At 43.7% G+C, this 20,660-nt stretch overlaps 1 protein-coding gene and 1 pseudogene across 2 annotated transcripts in view; one reads left to right on the top strand and one right to left on the bottom strand.

The window, feature by feature from the left end:
* The window catches only part of LOC113744568 (sodium/calcium exchanger 3-like), a 6,170-nt pseudogene extending 2,209 nt beyond the window's left edge, over positions 1 to 3,961 (top strand).
* Positions 1 to 20,660, bottom strand: part of slc8a3 (solute carrier family 8 member 3) — a 117,494-nt gene that overhangs the window by 85,560 nt on the left and 11,274 nt on the right. The gene's annotated exons all lie outside the window — the stretch shown is intronic.

Here is a 20,660-nt window from a genome sequence, read left to right as displayed (position 1 = left end):
TGAGTTCCTCGTCTCCTGCTTCTGCTGCCGTTGCCTCATCCCCCTTCTCTGTCCTGCAGATCGGGGCGTGTGCCTGCAATCACATCCTTTTAACATCTGAGGATGTTCATTTCGACTGCGATATCCTCATTTCGGAAGAGTCTTGAGCGCCATGAAGTATTTTAGGTTATGTCCCCAATCAAAAGACAATAATCTCCCAGGATGCAGTATGTGACCTATTGAAGCCTTAAATCACAAAATTAGGAATCATTTATTCCAAATAGCTTAGATTTAGTTTTGCTAAGACACGCAGGGACACTGATAGAAACTTTGCCAGTTTATTGCAGACGTAGGATGTGTGTGTTGTTCAGGTCCAGAGACAATATTTGGCGTTTAAATGGTGCGAGTTTTTTAACATGCCACCTCCTGTTGTCTATCCACACCTCCCTTGAAGACTTTGTCAGCCATCCAAACCTGAGCTGGCTGTCTGCATTGATAGATGTCATTCCCAAAAATACCACCAGGAGATTAGGCAGCAGTCAAAGTTATTTTTAAGTCTTCGGATCCAGCGTTCAATCTTAATAAGAAATCTGCATACGCCAACATAACCTACGCCATTTAATTGATGCTTTTTATCCCAAAAGGTGGACTTAAAGTGGCACGAGTGCGTGCCGTACCCCCCGAGGTAATCAACCCTTTAACACAACACAAGAATGCACTTTTAAGGTACAAAACCAAAGAGGGACCAACACATTTAGTCAACAAAGCAAAAGAAAACAAGAGTGGGACTGTAATAACACATTGTAATCCTCCGGTGGTTCAGGACAGAATGTTAACTCACACAGTGTGTGTCTCTCTGAAGAGATATTTAAATTCAGACTAAAGTGCCTGTGTGTCTCAGGGGTCCAAAGGTGTGGTGGAGACTGCAGAGAGGCTCCACCCACCCTCCTGAACCATTGAATGACACAAAGGTACCGCTGATCCCCGCGTGTCGTCTTAAGCAGCTCACATCTTCTAAAGTTTAGGCTGGTTTTAACTTCTTCACGCTCCCGTGCCTCTGGCCTCAGCTGTTAGCATCAAAATGAATGTTCAAGCTCGATCTCATATAGAGCGGGTGCATAGTTGCTTAGGCCGAGTTTTTATGAATTCGGACAGTGTGTGGATTGTTAGTCTCTCTTGTGGATAGGTAAGTGTGCATTTAGGGCTCAGTTATGAATGAATCTGTGCGGGACATCTGTCCTTTGTTTCAGTTTGCCTCTTGACGGTCTCCTGCCTTCCCTCTGCTGTTTTTTTTTTTTTCCAATGCGACATTTTGGACCGTGCTTAGTTTGGCACATTGCACGCCTGCTGAGCGAGCTGTTCGGTTCAGAGCTGTGCGTATTACCCCAGAGATTTCAGACAATTCCGCTCAAATCCACATTATTGGACGCACGTATCCACATCTGAAACCCCAAAATAAACGTTATGATTGGAAAGAGCCGGCGGGCTGCGTGACTCATTAAACAAATGTTATCTACATTGTTCACATAACGCTTTGCGAGACCTCTAAGCGAAGTGGAAAAAAAAACGTGTGCATGTTGTGTATGTATGTGCGTGTCATGTGTATGTTTCACACACAAAAAAATAGTTGCATGAAACATTTTCCCGCCCGCTCTCATAGATAACGTGAAGGTCCATGACTAGAAGGAGGCTGAAGCTCATTGAAGTCTTACAGAAGGATAGTGGGATTAATTAGAATTCTTGCACTCATATAAAATTGAGAAACTTTGCTGGCTTCAGGACGCCGTGTGTGTTTCTCCCTGTGAAGTGCCAACACCACAGTCTCACACACTTACATACTATTCCTCAACTTTGGGATTTAAAACCATGTGAAAGTACCCTGAGGTTGGGATAACCATTCCATTATGTGATTACATTAATTATTGAATTATTATGTGGCTGAAAAAATTCATGCATTGTAAGTAAGTTTGCTGAAGTAATGCATTAAGAAAGCCCAATGAATATTTATTGAGCAATACATGTCGTTATCATGGTAAAAAGTGCCAAGCAGCATGATTCAACTGTCTTTGTACCGTCCTGTCTAAAGGTGTATCTCTGTTGTTTTCTGTCTGTTGTGTTCAGGTGGTGGTTGAGCAAAAAGCACAGCCCAGTGCTGGATCCCAGAGGGGACTGTCAGTGTTGTAAGGACCCTTGAACGAAGGAGGGTGCAGGGAGGGTTCAAGGCCTGTTGAAGCCAGGTTCGTCAGCCTGCCTCGGTTGGGGCTGGTCTCCGTTGCTGTAGCCTCCTTTGTACAGAGGCCCGGACCCCTCCGAGCCCTCTGCTCAGCCCCAGCAATGCACCTGCGCGGGGAACTCCAAGTGTCATCAAGGGATCTCCTGGCCCATCTGGTTCCCGAGGACCCCTCCATGGGAGACAAAATCGCCAGGTCATCGTATATTTTGTGGCGATGATCTACATGTTTCTCGAGTGTCCATCATTCCGACGCCCTTCATGGCGGCCTGAGGTCATCACCTCCCAGGAGAAAAGAGATCGTCATCAAAAGGCCCCCCAACGGAGAAACGACCACCACCACGATCCGAGTGTGGAATGAGCACGGTCTCGAACCTCACCTCATGGCCTTGGGCTCTTTCTGCCCCTGAGATTCTGCTCTCTGTGATTGAGGTTTGTGGACTGAGTTCAAATCTGGCGAGTTGGGCCTGCCACAATTGTGGCAGAGCAGCCTTCATATGTTTGTCATCATCGGCCTCTGTGTGTCCGTCATTCCCCAAGAGAGGTACGCAAGTCAAACCTCAGAGTGTCTTTCATCACCGCAGGCTGCGAGCATCTTGCTTACATCTGGCTCTACATGATCCTGGCGTGTTTTTATCCTAACGAAGTCCAGGTCTGGGAGGGGTCTACTCACTCTGGCCTTTCTTCCCCCTATGTGTACTCCTTGCCTGGGTTGCAGGACAGACGACTTCTCTTCTACAAGTTCATGCACAAGAAGTATCGCACCGACAAGCAACGGGGTGTTATCATCGAGACGGAGATGAGCGCTCCAAGGGGATCGAGATGGACGGCCAAGATGGTCAACTCTACTTCATGGATGCAGCGTGCGAGCCACTCTATCGGTTGATTGAGAGCAAAGAGGTGGACGATGGTCCCGGCGCGACATGATCGCCATCTTGAAAGACCTGAAGCTGAACCCCCAGGAAGAAAGAGATGGATCAGCTGGTCGAGATGGCCAACTACTACGCCCTCTCGCACCAGCAAAGAGCCGTGCCTTCTACCGCATCAAGCCCACGCGCAATGACCGGTGCGGGAAGATTCCCTGAAGAAAACCCGTCGCAGAGCAGGCGAGAAGAGCACCAGCGTGCAGGATGTGCATGTGGAGGAGCCGGAAGAGTACTTGTCTCGAATTGCGTTTGAGCCTGCCGTCTATCAGTGCTCGAGAAACTGTGGTTGCTGCCATCTTCTGACCATCGCGAGAAGGGTGGCGACATCACACAGACGATCTACGTGGATTATAAGACGGGAGGACGGCTCGGCGAATGCCGGGGCTGACTACGAATTCACAGGGTCCGGTAGTGTTCAATACCCGGAGAGATGTTCAAGGAAATAAACATTGGCATCATAGATGACGACATCTTTGAAGAGGAACGAGCACTTTTTCGTGCGGCTCAGTAATCTGCGCGTCCTGGAGACCAGGACGAAGTGCTGTTCCGCCAACAGTCTCCCGTACCCAAAGGCCATGCTGGGCTTCCCCAGCGTGGCCACTGTGACCATCCTGGACGACGACCATTCGCATCTTCACCTTTGAGAGCAACTCGGTGCACGTCAGAACGAGAGCATAGGTATTATGGAAGTGAAAGTGCTGGACTCTTGGAGCAAGGGGGACGGTCATTGTGCCTTATCGCACCATGGAGGGACTCGCAAAGCGGAGGGGAGGACTTCGAAGACACCTACGGAGAGCTGGAGTTCAAGAACGACGAGCGCTGGTAAGACGGCAACTTGTTTTCTACTCGTGGTTGTGGGCAGTTGCTTTTTTATGACATGTTTGTTGACGATTATTATTGGCTATCGCCTGATTTTTTTAATCAACCAAGGTCATTGAAAATGCTGATGTCGATTGAAAGTCGGAGTTTAGTCGGATTCATAAATAAGTAATTTTCTTTGTGTGCTTGTTTTTGCATCCCTTTGATTTACGTTTTGTTTTGATTGCCGATAAACCGTCGAGAAATGATGGCGGACTTATGGGACGACATGATAGCGCTTACAAGCTGATCCGCGTCTCAATCGCGTTTCTCTTGATACAAAGACGCTGTCGTCTCCTGACATCGTTTAATGTCGAACCTACCTCTTCGGTAACCCGTTCATGTGCCGTCTGCTGTGAATTTTTAAATGCTTCTTTCTTTACATGTGTTAGACAGCGTTGTTTGTAGCGTTCATCTGAGCGTGCACTCACATCCCCTGTTTTCTTGTCAAGAGATTTTGCTCCACTCAGGGTGTGTGTGTGTTGTGTGTGTGGTGTGTGTGTGTGTGTGTGTGTCACACGCATGCAATGTGGATTCCAACTTTGGGATTCGTCACACACAATGTTGAAAGCAGGAAAGTCCTTAAGTAACCCCCTCCTCGCTTCTCTAATCCCTGCTGAATTGTTTTGTTGAACTCTTTTTGTTGTCGTTGTCGTTGTTGTTGTCGTGTCTGCTTAGTTAAAAATAATCAGCCTGTAGGTAAGAGAGTGTATTACAAGCGTCAGAGGCGGATGTAATGATCTGTGATGTGGTAGTCTTTAGGTGAGCACCGAGGTTTGATTTCCATCCGAGGGCTTGCGTTTGGTCGTAAGCATCTCTGAGTAATAGTGATGTTTAATGTAAATTGCATATGCCTCGTCAGCTGTGCCATCTGTGTACAAATACTGTGCTGCAAAACACATACACTCGCAACTGATGTGGCATATTTTCCATGCTGCAGTATAGCGGCGTACTGTAACGTAGTAAAAACATCATTCGGTGTTATTGTGTGATACTAATACCGGCAGTGCTCTGGGATACTGGCATGTGTACAGAACCGCGCCTCTTGAGAATATTGATTTGTTTATTTCACAGCTTGCTTCCGCTTGCATCTACCACATTGGTCTGCAGGCACTGAATCAAACTGACATGCGTCTGTGACATCCCCTCTCTCAACCCTCACCCCGCCGCCCTCCAATCAGGACCCCTCTCGGCGTGCTATGGCTCCACTGGCGAGGTCTGTCTTCCAGGGTGTTGGGATCCTGAGGGCTGATGCCAGCCATGAGACCGGCGGTAGGGGGGAATGAGTGTTGGGAGGTGATCAGCATGCTCTTGGGCCCGCTGAGCTCCGAGGGGTTTTGTTTGATTTATGTGAGAGATTCTTTATGGGTCGAGCCTGAGGCTGCCGGGGGAGAGAAGGACTATCATTATGAGATGTTGTGATGTTGTTGGCATTGTGAGGGATGCTGGTCTTATCGATCTGTTCATTGTGTTGCGCGTCGTTCTGCCAGTTAGATGTTCTTTCAGTGCACAACTGTGAATTGATAAATGCCAAGCAGTATGGGACGGGAGAACAATCAGACCTGTTCGGTCAGATGAGAATCGGCTCAGAACAGTTCCAGTATCACAGAAAGGTTAACGAGTTATACAGTTAGGTCAGTTTAAGTGAAAATATAACATCAGTTGACACGATGTTTGATGATCTGATTTTGTGGCCAAATAATTATCACTTCAAAACCAGAAATCACCTCTTTAAATCGCCCAATTCTGTCCATTACACATTTAATAACGTGTTAAACTAATCTGGAAGAAGAATTCTGCTACCAAATAAATGTTTTGTAAAAATGAGAAGTCACAGTTTTTTAGCGAGTTCTGTGCTCGAGCAGCCTCGACAACTCGTCGATAAAACATGTTCGTTAACGAGCTTTAGAGGCGGTGGTGGATTTTGTTAGTGTTGGACAAAGTCAGGCTAGCTGTTCCTACCTGTTTCCATTTGGATGTTGGCTGTAGCTTTGACGACCATGAGGGTGGTTCAGTGGCATCCTCTGTGGCTCTGAAATGAAGCCAGTGCTAAAGTGCCAAAAACTGCAGTTCCTCTAACGTCCACTGAGGCTGGCTCCAGAAGTGGAGTCAGTCTCCATAAGTCCCCATGTTTTCACAGCAGAAATAAACATGTTTACAGCCTGGTACAAAAAACAGTTTTGGTCTCTGTAGCTAATTTCCCCGTTCATGACAACTGTACTGAGGGTGAATTTATATACAACTCACCTGTTCACATTTATTAAGGCTTAAAGTTATGCAGGATTAAGAGCGTGGACGCTTTGATTGACAGTTGGGTGCTGTGACAGATGGCTCAGCCCGCCTTACGTCCACCGATGATCCACCCTTTGCCGATTTTTAGATTAGCGGGAGGTGGAAGGAACAAGGAAGCCAACACGGCTGCATGAGCCGTTTATTCTTTAAGCCGTCCGTGATCTTTTCATCCAACTGCAGCAAGAAAGTGACAAAAAATGTCCCTTAATGTCAAAGTATTGCTTTAAACCATCTTAAATCAGGGAGGAGTGGTAGCAGTGTGAGGCAGACGCAGGCATACGTGAAGATTTATTTTTTCATCTGCATGTAGATGAATTGTTAAAGGTTGAAAGGTTAAGAGCCGGGGCCAAAGGTCACGACGTCTGACCTTTGATCCTTTTAGCAAGAACTAAAATCTTATTGTTGCTTTTAATCGGTCGTAAATCTAAGTGTGACACATTTTATTGTGTTACAAAGAACGGGCTGGTGCGTACAGAGAAAGAAATCCTACGATAACTAATAATGTGTCAGATTACCATCTGTGGAATGATCTCGGTGACATATGTGCAGTCGTACTGACAGTTAATGAGCAGTTTTATGGTCGACACTGTCACACGGGCGTACAAAACAAACAAGACTTTCACAGCAAAGGGACAAGCTCAAGACATATTGTGGATATTAAACTAAACTTACACAGTCAGCCCTGATTTATGCACTCGCTATAAATGATAAATGTTATTGATTCCTTAAAAACATACAGGATTTATTCAGCCGAGCTGTTAAAAACAATGAAAATTGTTCTATGCATGAACAGACCGAGTATTAATATGAAAATCTTTCCTTCAGAGACTTTGGATCTTTTGTGGAAACAGCAGACTGCTGCTGCTGCTGTTACAGAACTCCCAACAAATCTCCAGGAAAATTTCCATAATTACGCTCACAGTGATGAATTAGATTCTGTGCGCATCCTAAAAAAGACAAAGAGGGAGCGTGGAAGTGACAGCTTCATCCAGAAGCTACTCGAAAGATTCATGAGACATTTCCTACACCAAACAAAAGAGGAGGGGGGGGTGAATGCGTTAGAAATTCACTAAAGGCATATTACAATGATGTTTCTTCCACTGCCTTGAAAGCTCTCCTCAGGGTCGTTTTCATGCTTGTGACAAGAAGAAGAACAGAATTTATTTGCCTCCGTGCCTTCGCATTTTTCCCAACTCTGGCGTGCACGGAATTTTGACAATGGAAATGTTATTATATTTCCATTTTGCATAGATGTTGAAATAACAGAAGGGCTCCCTCCTTGGCACATGTGTTAAAACAGTTTTCCTTCCCGCTGGTCATTGAGTCTTAATTGCGACGACTAAATGAGGGCCAGAGTGTGCCTCCCGTCTAAAGGGCGACGTCCTTTAGGGCAATTAGACCACATAATGCTCCGGCTCTCATGCTCTTCCTTTCTCTCGCCCCTGTTTTACGAGGCATTGACTCTCAATCTCTTTTGACACACTTTGGGCCCATTGTTATCAACCAGAGTGGAAATTTATTACAGTCCTAATCTGGAGCTCTGGAATACATCACTCCAATTCTTGCCTGACAATAGTTCTCAGCACCAAGATGAAGTTGAATAGTTTCCTGGTGGCAGCGCTTCTGCTCCGAGCTAATGGATATGAACCTCATCTAAGGCACCACAAGCTTCTGAAATGTGAAAGTTAATGTGTTACCGAGGCTCACAGGGAGTCGTAGTGGTTTCCAACCTTTCCGGCTTGTGACATTCATTTTGTGACCCACTGCTTCTAGTCTGAGTGTAGACATGGAGGCAGGGCTGCAACCACTGACGTATGTGTGACGTCACCCGCAGGTTTCTGAAGCTCATCTTGGCAGTCCTGGTCAGAATAAAGCCTGGTTGCTCAAACATTAGTAATGCAAGCCACTTGTCAATCAAAGCTCCACGCTCTTAATCCTGCATAACTTTACATTTACAGAAAGGGGAACAATCACCGCACAGTGTGATAAGAGCGTTAGTGATGAGTCTATAGGGTGTAGATTGTTGGTGGTGTTGTAGAGGAGTCTCTCTGAAGAGCTGGAGGTCTCCAGGAGTTTTTTGAAGGTAGAGAGGGACGCCCCTGATCTGGTATGGAACTGGCAGGACGTTCGCCAACGGGAAACAACAGACGAGAAGAGTTTGGATTGCCTTGAATCAAACATATAAAGGTGTTCAAGTAGGTAGGGTTTGCACTTTAAGCCTTAATATAATGTGAAACAGGTGAGTTTGTATAAATTACCCTCAGTACAGTTGTCATGAACGGGGGAAATTAGCTACAGAGACCAAAAAACTGTTTTTGTACCAGGCTGTAAACATGTTTATTTCTGCTTTAACATGGGGACTTATGGAGACTGACCACTTCTGGAGCCAGCTCAAGTGGACATTGAGGAACTGCAGTTTGTGGCTTCACTTCACGACCACAGAAGGTTGCTGCTTGGCTGCAACTAACAATAACTTTCAATGGATTTCTGTTTTTTTTTTTTAAAATGTGTTATTATTTAATCAAATAATCATTTTAATACGAAAATCAAACCAGAAAAATCTTCCTAATACTTTCCAAGGTGTCAAATAAAAACAAAATTTCTCATTATTGTTTAATTTGAAGGATTTTTAGAGTTGAAAATATCCAATATTTAACATAAAAGAAGTCTGTGTGAAACAGTACTGATGCTGCAATGTGGTTGATCAATCCAGTAATCGATCAGGAGCTATTTTGGCAACTATTCTGACAATCGATTCATTGATTTGGTGAATGAATGTGTCTGCTTCCAGAATCTTTGGGTTGTTGGACTCTGATGCACATTGTATCAACATTTCCATATTTTCTAGACTTATGACTTGAAATAAATCTTTAATTGCCACTAAAGTACTTAAAACTCTTTTTAATCCTTGGTGACCTCTTACATTTATCTTGGACCCTCGCGTTGGGAGCCGCTGGTGTAGAGCGAGTTCTCCTGCTGAAGAATGTTAAATGGCTGAAGGTTGCAGGCTTCTGTTTACTTTGACCTAACACAGCTGTTGTAGGTGAGAACCTCCATCCCTGGGGAGACGGATGTTTAACTAGGCGCTGATGGATTCATAAACAAATGAGTGGTGGTGCGGCGACAGAAGAGCAGAATCAGTTAAAGTGCGGCGCACGGCTCTCCCCGCGCTTGTAAACCTGCCTTATATTTTTAGATATGGTCATCACAGAGGGGGGGCTGCATTAAGCTCATGTAAGAGTTTGCCCTTTCACCTGCTACCTACCCTCCACCCTCACCCACCGTTTTCACCTAATATCTCTTGAATGTGTAGCTGTCACCCCTCTGGGCGTCATGACTGACAGAACACAGTCCACGCTGATCCTCATCCTGCTGACCGCTCAGCTTTTCTCCTGCCAGCACTTTTCCAGACAGCCTGGAATAGACCCATGAGGTTTACCTTACCCCGGCTGGCCGCCCCTCCACACAGCCAGAGTCATCTTAAGCTGGCTAATCAATTCAGTGCTGCACTTCTGTTGTTTTTTCTGCCGGCCTCGTGTTTCTGCTCTCTCAATAATAGTACATGCCTTTACAGTGCCTCGGGGTGCGATCGCACTTTGTTTTCTTTGGTAATGTGTTGAAGTTTGTTTTGTAGTATTTTTATATTTGCTTCGTTTCAGTTTATGTCCAGTAAAAAGTTAACCAGGGCGAGTAAACAGAAGTCACACATGTGGCTCTATTTTTGGACAGATCGTGATCAAAACAAATTAAAGTCTAGTTGTTGTAACTAAACAAAAGAATGATGGACTGAAGTGATGATCTGCAGACATCTAGGCTTTTTTTTAAAAAAAATCATTTTTAAGATATCTTTTGAAGCTTTATTTGAAGCGCAGCCGAGGAATGAGAGAGTAAACTGAAAACCTGGGCCGCAGGTGAGCTCACACGGGCGCCCAATAAAGTTTTAATCTAAGCAGCATTAAAATAACTTTTGTTAGTGAAGCAGCTTCTAAATATAACCATTTAAATAGTTTGAACCTAGACCTGGAGATCTGTCTTAAGTGCAATCATCAAATCAGTATTTACTGGTGTGTTTCCACACCTGAAGCACATGAAGACAAAACTGAATATGAGATCATCGGCATGCTAAGATGCAGATGTTTAGATTTATCTAACATGAAGTCAGCTTAGGCTGTGGGAGTGTTACTTTTCCTGGTATTGGCTCATAAACCATTTACATACATTACAGACGGCGGCGGTGGTGGTTGGGTGACTCTAAATAAAGGTGTAAACGTGACGTCGTGGTTGTTTTTGCCTCTACGTGTCAGCGCTGTGATAACCTGGAAACTGTTCCCCATCTTTGTACTTCACCTTTTGCCCACCTGCTTATGTCAGTAGGACCCATCCTCTGGGGACCATGAACTCTAACTAAATTACTTACAACCCGTCAACATCTGACCGAAGTGATCGACGGCACCGCCACAGAGCCACGGACAAAAACAAGTGAAGTGAACGCATCCTTAGTTGCAATTACAGCCCATAAAATGGCATGAAATAGTTTTCTGTCTCACAAACACTTTTCTCTCTGCTATCATCTGAGATCAGTTTGTTAAACACACTCACACACACACCACACATCCAGAGACATACAAAACACTGGAGATTCACGAGCATTTCTTATCTCGGGAAACTTATTGTAGCTTTTGCACTTTGGCTCCTGCTTTCAAATTACTGTTAGAAACACACACACACTAACTCACACACACGGTTGAGTGGCAATAAATATGCTGGCCCTGTGTTTGTTCCTCCCAGTTGGGGATGCAATTAAGTTAAAGCTTATTTATAACACAATTCAATTGTCGCCAGCCCCGAGCCTCCCCCCAAGTGTTTGTGTGTAAATCTGACCGAGGATCATATATTCAGGCTCCCCCAAACTTTTGACAGCTCTCCGGCCTAATAGAGTTAGGATGGAGGTAAGTGCATCCGTTTGAGCCATTGACTGTCAAAGCGTTTAGCTACAATGTTTTTTTAACAAATAAACACGCCCCAGTCTGATAATTCAGTTTGATTCTGGAAGGAGATGACGTGACGCCTGCTCTTACACGGTGACTGATGGTGCAAACTTTAAATAAGTTTGTCTGTAACTGAGTTATTTTAAATGCTCCGTTGACAAAATGGTAATATTTCACAGAGTGGATCCTCCAGAGGTTTTGAAAGTTGCATTTTAGGGATCTTTCTCCCCCCAAATATATAACAGCATGTGTCAGCGTTTAAAGCATTCAAAATAAATGTTTAATAATTAAGCATTATACTCATAGAAATATGAACATGTTGGATTTGCCTTAAAGTGACCCGCTGTCGTATGATTCTCACCATGAGGTTCACATGGACTCAGACATTCAGTAATGTACGTGGCGATCCCCTGACTTTTCCTTTACTGCCCTCATCCCAGGATTTGTCCAGGAGAAGTATACTGTATACAGTAAAACAGTCATGTTTCAAACCTTTATTACCCACCACAGAGGATTTATACAGATAAGTAGTATTTTTATACTAGAGACTGTTAATTATACAGAAAAAAACTGTCAAATATTTACAGTCTTTACTGTTTGGCAGTTTTTTCACCATAAAATCTACAGACATTTTAAAATATGCATAAAACACCGTCCTTAAATATGATAAACCAACAAAACTAACACCCTTTTACTTTTAAGTTACCGTATTTGTTTACGTAAAATTCTGGCAACCACAGCTGCCAATTTTCTACCATTAAAAGTTAGTTTACAGTGTGTTTTGAGGTATTGCACTTCTATAAGTTGAGGGACTCACATCTACATTTTTAAATCAACTGTAGGTAATCAAGCAGAAGAGGCTGAGATATTCTGATCCTACATTTCCCATCATGCAACTCCCAACCCATCTCTGCCTGGCCAACACCCGCGTCCTTCAAACGCTACCACCTCACGACTGTAATACAAGCCTCTGTTGTAAACATGCAGCCTCCAAACCCAGCTGAGTGAGGTATTTTTTCAGACTTCAGAGTCTCAATTGACCACATTCTTTATTTCTTAAAATCTGGGCAAAGCAAACCAAATGTAGCTGCGTCTAAAAGCTCTCATTGATTCTGATCTAATCTTTCTCTCTGTTTCAGTGAAGCTCTTCTTGCGAAATTCAAAACAAACCTCCCAAAACCGCCGTGAGCTTCCTGCAGACAAGTTAAATAAGTGGGAAACATTAAAGGATTTGATTCAGTGGTCTCTTTCCACTGCCACATACACAGAGTTGTGTGTCTTTTCCAATGCTTCCAACTGGGCTATAGGGGCAGTCGCTAACCTGAGTTATCATGACAAATGGGCAGTGTGGAGTCGACTTTGTGCTTGGAAAGGCAAAGATAGCTCCTCAACCAGAGCCCACCATCCCTCCCTTGAACTATCAGGAGCTGTGCTGGCAGCTGAGATGGCTGAGCTGACTCTCGACGAGCTTGACCACAAGCCAGATCCAGAAGCTTGTCCTCTGCTACTTACATAATGACTCAGCGATTCTTTGTATATGTACACAATCGTGTTCACCATATACGCAGGACAACTTCACCAACAGTGGCATTATGTGCCTATGGATCAAAACCACCCTTGCTACTCACATAATTGAATATAAACTTACCTCTGGACGTTTCCAACGCTTCTCCACTTGGGAGTCTTTGCTGAGAGCAGTTTCATTCTTGATCCACCAATCTAACTCATACAGGTCTGACTCGCACACTACATGCAAAGGATGGCATCAGTGCAACATCCAGAAGAGTACGCTGCACTACAGGAGAGCAGAGCAATTTTAAGATCAAGTGCAATCCTGAAGCTTGATTCTTTCATGTGTGATGGTCTCTTACGGATTGGGGGACGGCTGAGACATTCCTCAATCAATCCAGAGGAGGAAAACCCAAAACAGAGTCATGTCACAACATTACTGGTGAATCATTACCACATAAAAGTGGAACACTGGAGCTGTGTATGTGGAAGTCATAGAGTCTATGGATTCAGCCAGTTGCATCAATGCCCTGCGAAGGTTTTTTTGCCTTGAGAGGGCCAGCAAAACAGCTGAGGTCGGATAGAGGCACAAACTTTGTTGGAGCCAGTTCTGAACTGGGGATGAGACCAGAAGATCCAAGTCAAACCAGCACTTTAAGGTACCTACATGAGAACGGTTGTACATGGGAATTCAACCCCCCACATGCATCTCACTGGGGAGGAGTGTGGGAGCAGATGATCGGCTTAACACGGAGGATACTTGACTCCATGTTGCTACAAACCAAACACGCTCACCTGACTCACAAAGTGCAGTCTGATGGCCGAGGTCTCTGCCATAAGCAGTGCTAGATTAGTCCCGGTCTCCTCTGATCCTTCCTCACCAATGCTGCTGACTCCTGCGATGCTCTTGACCCAGAAATCAGGTGTGCCTCCTCCAGCCGGCAGTTTCAATGAGAAAGATCTCTTTAAGTGTCAGTGGAGGCAAGTGCAGGCACTTTCAAATGAGTTTTGGGACCGGTGGAGATATGAGTACCTCCACACACTTCAACCAAGGCGTAAGTGGCACACAGCATGTCCAAACCTAGAAGTTGGAGACGTTGTGCGACTTAAAGAGAGCCAATCACCCTGAAATGAGTGGCCAATGGGTCTGGTCACCTCTACCAGTCCAAGCAGTGATGGAAAGGTCCACAAAGTCGAGGTCAGGACAACATCACAAGACAAAGTAAAGACATTCTTAAGGCCTGTCTCTGAAGTGGTCGTACTCCTGACAAAGGAAGGGCAAAGCTCATGTTAATTCTTAAGTGGTTACTCCCCAACAAGCAGTTCCCCCTTTAACTAGAATCATCTCCTTTTCTTGGTTTTACCTCTTCTGGCTTTAAGCTGTAAATATCAGAGCCGATAATAAAAAAAAAGTTCCCACATTTCCTCGTTGTCACCTCCAGGAGGACGACATGAAAAGTTTTTCCCAGCAGGCGCTTCCTATTTACAGCACATCTGACATAACTGAAGGCAACATCAGAGCGCTTCAACTGTCAGCTCGCAAACTAGCTCACGCTAATTAAAGAAACATCTCTAATATTCCAGAGTACACGCCGAGGTTTCAGGCTGCGGGTGATCACAACGTCAGCCGTGTGCAGGATGTTGTTAAAGTGTTAAGTACGGCGTGTTTTGGGAGCTTCACTGAAACAGAGAGAAAGATTTAGATCAGAATCAATGAGAAGCTTTTAGACGCAGCTACATTTGGTTTGCTTTGCCCAGATTTTAAGAAATAAGAATATGTGTCAATTGAGACTCTGAAGTCTGAAAAATAACCTCAGCTGAGGTTTGGAGGCTGCATGTTTACAACAGAAGGCTTGTATTACAGTCTGAAGGTGTAGCGTTTGAAGGATGCGGGTGTTTGCCAGGCAGGAGATGGGTTTGAAGTTGCATGATGGGAAATGTAGGATCAGAATATCTCAGCCTCTTCTGCTTTGATTACCTACAGTTGATTTAAAAATGTAGATTGTGAGTCCCTCAACTTTATAGAAGTGCAATACTCTCAAAACTACACTGTAAACTAACTTTTAATGGTAGAAAATTGGCAGCTGTGGTTGCCAGAATTTTACCGTAACAAATACGGTATAACTTTAAAAAGTAAAAGGGTGTTAGTTCTGTTGGTTTCATATTTAAGGACGGTGTTTTATTGCATATTTTAAAATGTCTGTAGATTTTATGGTGAAAAACTGCCAAACAGTAAAAGACTGTAAAATATTTGACAGTTTTTTTCTGTATAATTAACAGTCTCTAGTATAAAAATACTACTTTATTCTGTATAAATCCTCTGTGGTGTGTAAATAAAGGTTTTGAAACATGACTGTTTTACTGTATACAGTATACTTCTCCTGGACAAATCTCTGGGGATGATGGCAGTAAAGGAAAAGTCAGGGGATCGCCACATGTACATATACTGAATGTCTGAGTCCATGTGAACCTCATGGTGAGAATCATACGACAGCGGGTCACTTTAAGGCAAATCAACATGTTCTATATTTCTATGAGTATAATGCTTAATTATTAAACATTTTATTTTGAATGCTTTAAACGCTGACACATGCTGTTTATATATTTGGGGGGAGAAAGATCCCTAAAATGCAACTTTCAAAACCTCTGGAGGATCCACTCTGTGAAATATTACCATTTTGTCAACGGAGCATTTAAAATAACTCAGTTTACAGACAAACTTATTTAAAGTTTGCACCATCAGTCACCGTGTAAGAGCAGGCGTCACGTCATCTCCTTCCAGAATCAAACTGAATTATCAGACTGTGGCGTGTTTATTTGTTAGAACATTGTAGCTAAACGCTTTGACAGTCAAATGGCTCAAACTGATGCACTTACCTCCATCCTAACTCTATTAGGCTCGGAGAGGCTGTCAAAAGTTTGGGGGAGCCTGAATATATGATCCTCGGTCAGATTTACACACAAACACTTGGGGGGAGGCTCGGGGCTGGCGACAATTGAATTGTGTTATAAATAAGCTTTAACTTAATTGCATTCCCCCAACTGGGAGGAACAAACACAGGGCCAGCATATTTATTGCCACTCAACCTGTGTGTGAGTTAGTGTGTGTGTGTGTGTGTGTGTTTCTATACAGTATTTGAAAGCAGGAGCCAAAGTGCAAAAGCTACAATAAGTTTCCCGAGATAAGAAATGTTCTCGTGAATCTTCCAGTGTTGTATGTCTCTGGATGTGTGTGTGTGTGTGAGTGTGTGTTAACAAACTGATCTCAGATGATAGCAGAGAGAAAAGTGTTTGTGAGACAGAAAAACTATTTCATGCCATTTTATGGGCTGTAATTGCAACTAAGGATGCGTTCACTTCACTTGTTTTTGTCCGTGGCTCTGTGGCGGTGCCGGTCGATCACTTTCGGTCAGATGTTTGACGGGTTGTAATGAAATTTAGTTCAGAAGTTCATGGTCCCCAGAGGATGGGTCCTACTGACATCAGCAGGTGGGCAAAAGGTGAAGAACAAAGATGGGGGACAAGTTTCCAGGTCATCACAGCGCTGACACGTAGAGGCAGACAACCATCGACGCTCACGTTCACACCTTTTATTTAGAGTCACCAACCACCACCACTGCACCTGCAATCTGTTATTTATGTAATACTTTGGTTTACGAGCCAATACCAGGAAAAGTAACACTCCCATCAGCCTCAGCTGTACTTCATGTTAGATAAATCTAAACATCTGCATCTTAGCATGCCGATGATCTCACGTTCAGTTTTGTCTTCATGTGCTTCAGGTGTGGAAACACACCAGTAAATACTGATTTGATGATTTGCACTTTAAGACAGATCTCCAGGTCTAGGTTCAAACTATTTAAATGGTTATATTTAGAAGCTGCTTCACTAACAAAAGTTATTTTAATGCTGCTTAGATTAAAATTTTATTGGGCGCCCTGTGAGCTCACCTGCGGCCCCAGGGTTCAGTTTACTCTCTCATTCCTCGGCTGCCGCTTTCAAAATAAAGCTTCAAAAGCCAAAAGATATCTTTAAAAAATGTTGTTTTTTTTAAAGCCTAGATGTCTGCAGATCATCCCTTCAGTCCACCATTCTTTTGTTTAGTTACAACAACTAGACTTTGATTTGTTTTGATCACGAATCTGTCCAAAAATAGAGCCACATGTGTGACTTCTGTTTACTCACCCTGGTTAACTTTTTTACTGGACTTAAACTGAAACACAGCAAATATAAAAATACTACAAAACAAACTTCAACACATTACCAAAGAAAACAAAGTGCGATCGCACCCCGAGGCACTGTAAAGGCATGTACTAATTATTGAGAGAGCAGAAACTACGAGGCCGGCATGAATAAAACAACAGAAGTGCAGCACTGAATATGATTAGCCCAGCTTAAGATGACTCTGGCTGTGTGTGAGGGTCGGCTGCAGCCGGGGTAAGGTAAACCTCATGGGTCTATTCCAGGCTGTCTGGAAAAGTGCTGGCAGGGAGAAAAGCTGAGCGGTCAGCAGGATGAGGATCAGCGTGGACATGTGTTCTGTCAGTCATGACGCCCAGAGGGGGTGACAGCTACACATTCAAGAGATATTAGGTGAAAACGGCTGGGTGAGGGTGGAGGGTAGGTAGCAGGTGAAAGGGCAACTCTTAACATGAGCTTAATGCAGCCCCCCCTCTGTGATGCCATATCTAAAAATATAAGGCAGGTTTACAAGCGCGGGGAGAGCCGTGCGCCGCACTTTAACTGATTCTGGTCTGTCGCCGCACACCACTCATTTGTTTATGAATCCATCAGCGCCTAGTTAAACATCCGTCTCCCCAGGGATGGAGGTTCTCCACCTAACAGCTGTGTTAGGGTCAAAGTAAACAGAAGCCTGCAACCTTCAGCCATTTAACATTCTCAGCAGGAGAACTCGCTCTACACCAGCGGCTCCCAACGCGAGGGGTCGCAAGATAAATGTAAGAGGTCACCAAGGATTAAAAAGAGTTTTAAGTACTTTAAGGTGGCAATTAAAGATTTATTTCAAGTCATAAGTCTAGAAAATATTGGAAAATGTTGATAAAATGTGCATCAGAGTCCAACAACCCAAAGATTCTGGAAGCAGACACATTCATTCACTCAAATCAATGAATCGATTGTCAGAATAGTTGCCAAAATAGCTCCTGATCGATTACTGGATTGATCAACCAATCATTGCAGCATCAGTACTGTTTCACACAGACTTCTTTTATGTTAAATATTGGATATTTTCAACTCTAAAAATCCTTCAAATTAAACAATATGAGAAAAAATCTTTTTAATTTGACACCTTGGGAAAGATTTTTCTGGTTTGATTTTGGTGTTAAAATGATTATTTAAATAAAAAATAAACACATAAAAAAAAAACAGAAATCCATTGAAAGTTATTGTTAGTTGCAGCCAAGCAGCAACCTTCTGTGGTCGTGAAGTGAAGCCACAAACTGCAGTTCCTCTAACGTCCACCTGAGGCTGGCTCCAGAAGTGAGTCAGTCTCCATAAGTCCCCATGTTAAAGCAGAAATAAACATGTTTACAGCCTGGTACAAAAAACAGTTTTGGTCTCTGTAGCTAATTTCCCCGTTCATGACAACTGTACTGAGGGTGAATTTATATACAACTCACCTGTTCACATTATATTAAGGCTTAAAGCGCACCACCTACCTACTTGAACGCCTTTATATGTTGATTCAAGGCAATCCAAACTCTTCTCATCTGTTGTTCCCCGTTGGTGGAACGTCCTGCCAGTTCCTACCAGATCAGGGGCGTCCCTCTCTACCTTCAAAAAACTCCTGGAGACCTCCAGCTCTTCAGAGAGGACCTCCTCTACAACACCACCAACAAATCTACACCCTATAGACTCATCACTAACGCTTCTTATCACACTGTGCGGTGATTGTTCCCCTTTCTGTAAATGTAAAGTTATGCAGGATTAAGAGCGTGGAGGCTTTGATTGACAAGTGGCTGTCATTACTAATGTTTGAGCAACCAGGCTTTATTCTGACCAGGACTGCCAAGATGAGCTTCAGAAACCTGCGGGTGACGTCACGCACACGCCGTCCATTCTTTGCACTTGCAGTGGTTGCAGCCCTGCCTCCATGTCTACACTGAGACTAGAAGCAGTGGGTCACAAAATTAATGTCACAAGCCGGAAAGGTTGGAAACCACTACGACTCCGTGTTAGCCTTGGTAACACATTAACTTTCACATTTCAGAAGCTTGTGGTGCCTTAGATGAGGGTCATATCCATTAGCTCGGAGCAGAAGCGCTGCCACCAGGAAACTATTCAACTTCATCCTTGGTGCTGAGAACTATTGTCAGGCTAAGAATTGGAGTGATGTATTCCAGAGCTCCAGATTAGGACTGTAATAAATTTCCACTCTGGTTGATAACAATGGGCCCAAAGTGTGTCAAAAGAGATTGAGAGTCAATGCCTCGTAAAACAGGGGGCGAGAGAAAGGAAGAGCATGAGAGCCGGAGCATTATGTGGTCTAATTGCCCTAAAGGACGTCGCCCTTTAGACGAGGAGGCACACTCTGCCCTCATTTAGTCGTCGCAATTAAGACTCAATGAGCAGCGGGAAGGAAAACTGTTTTAACCATGTGCCAAGGAGGGAGCCCTTCTGTTATTTCAACATCTATGCAAAATGGAAATATACATAACATTTCCATTGTCAAAATTCCGTGCACGCCAGAGTTGGAGAATAAATGCGAAGGCAACGGAGGCAAATAAATTCTGTTTCTTCTTGTCACAAGCATGAAAACGACCCTGAGGAGAGCTTTCAAGGCAGTGGAAGAAACATCATTGTAATTATGCCTTTAGTGAATATTCTACGCATTCACCCCCCCCTCCTCCTTTTGTTTTGTGTATGGAAATGTTCTCATGAATCTTTCGAGTATGCTTCTGGATGAAGCTGTCACTTCCACTGCTCCTCTTTGTCTTTTTTATGGATGCGCACAGAATCTAATTCATCACTATCTGAGCGTAATTATGGAAATTTTCTGGAGATTTGTTGGGAGTTCTGTAACAGCAGCAGCAGCAGTCTGCTGTTTCCACAAAAAGATCCAAAAGTCTCTGAAGGAAAGATTTTCATATTAATACTCGAGTCTGTTCATGCATATGAACAATTTTCATTGTTTTAACAGCTCGGCTGAATAATATCCTGTATGTTTTTAAGGAATCATATAACATTTATCATTTATAGCGAGTGCATTAATCAGGGCTGACTGTGTAAGTTTAGTTTAATATCCACAATATGTCTTGAGCTTGTCCCTTTGCTGTGAAAGTCTTGTTTGTTTTGAACGCCTGTGTGACAGTGTCGACCATAAAACTGCTCATTAACTGTCAGTACGACTGCACATATGTCACCGAGATCATTCCACAGATGGTAATTCTGACACTTATTAGTTATCGTATGATTTCTTTCTCTGTACGCACACAGCCCGTTCTTTGTAACATCAATAAAATGTGTCACACTTTAGATTTACGACCGATTTAAAAGCAACAATAAGATTTTAGTTCTTGCTAAAAGGATCAAAGGTCAGACGTCGTGACCTTTGATCCAGCTCTTAACCTTTCAACCTTTAACAATTCATCTACATGCAGATGAAAAAATAAATCTTCACGTATGTCTGCGTCTGCCTCACACTGCTACCACTCCTCCCTGATTTAAGATGGTTTAAAGCAATACTTTGACAGTAAGGGACATTTTTAGTCACTTTCTTGCTGCAGTTGGATGAGAAGATCACGGACGGCTTAAAGAATAAACGGCTCATGCAGCCGTGTTGGCTTCCTGTCTCTTCCACCTCCCGGCTAATCTAAAAATCGGCAAAGGAGTCGATCATCGGCGGACCTGAGGCGGGCT

Source organism: Larimichthys crocea, chromosome XXIV (genome assembly GCF_000972845.2).
Source record: "Larimichthys crocea isolate SSNF chromosome XXIV, L_crocea_2.0, whole genome shotgun sequence".
Taxonomy (NCBI): Eukaryota; Metazoa; Chordata; class Actinopteri; family Sciaenidae; genus Larimichthys; species Larimichthys crocea.
The sequence above is the reverse complement of the archived record's forward strand: the minus strand, read 5'-3'. Positions and strand labels throughout refer to the sequence as shown.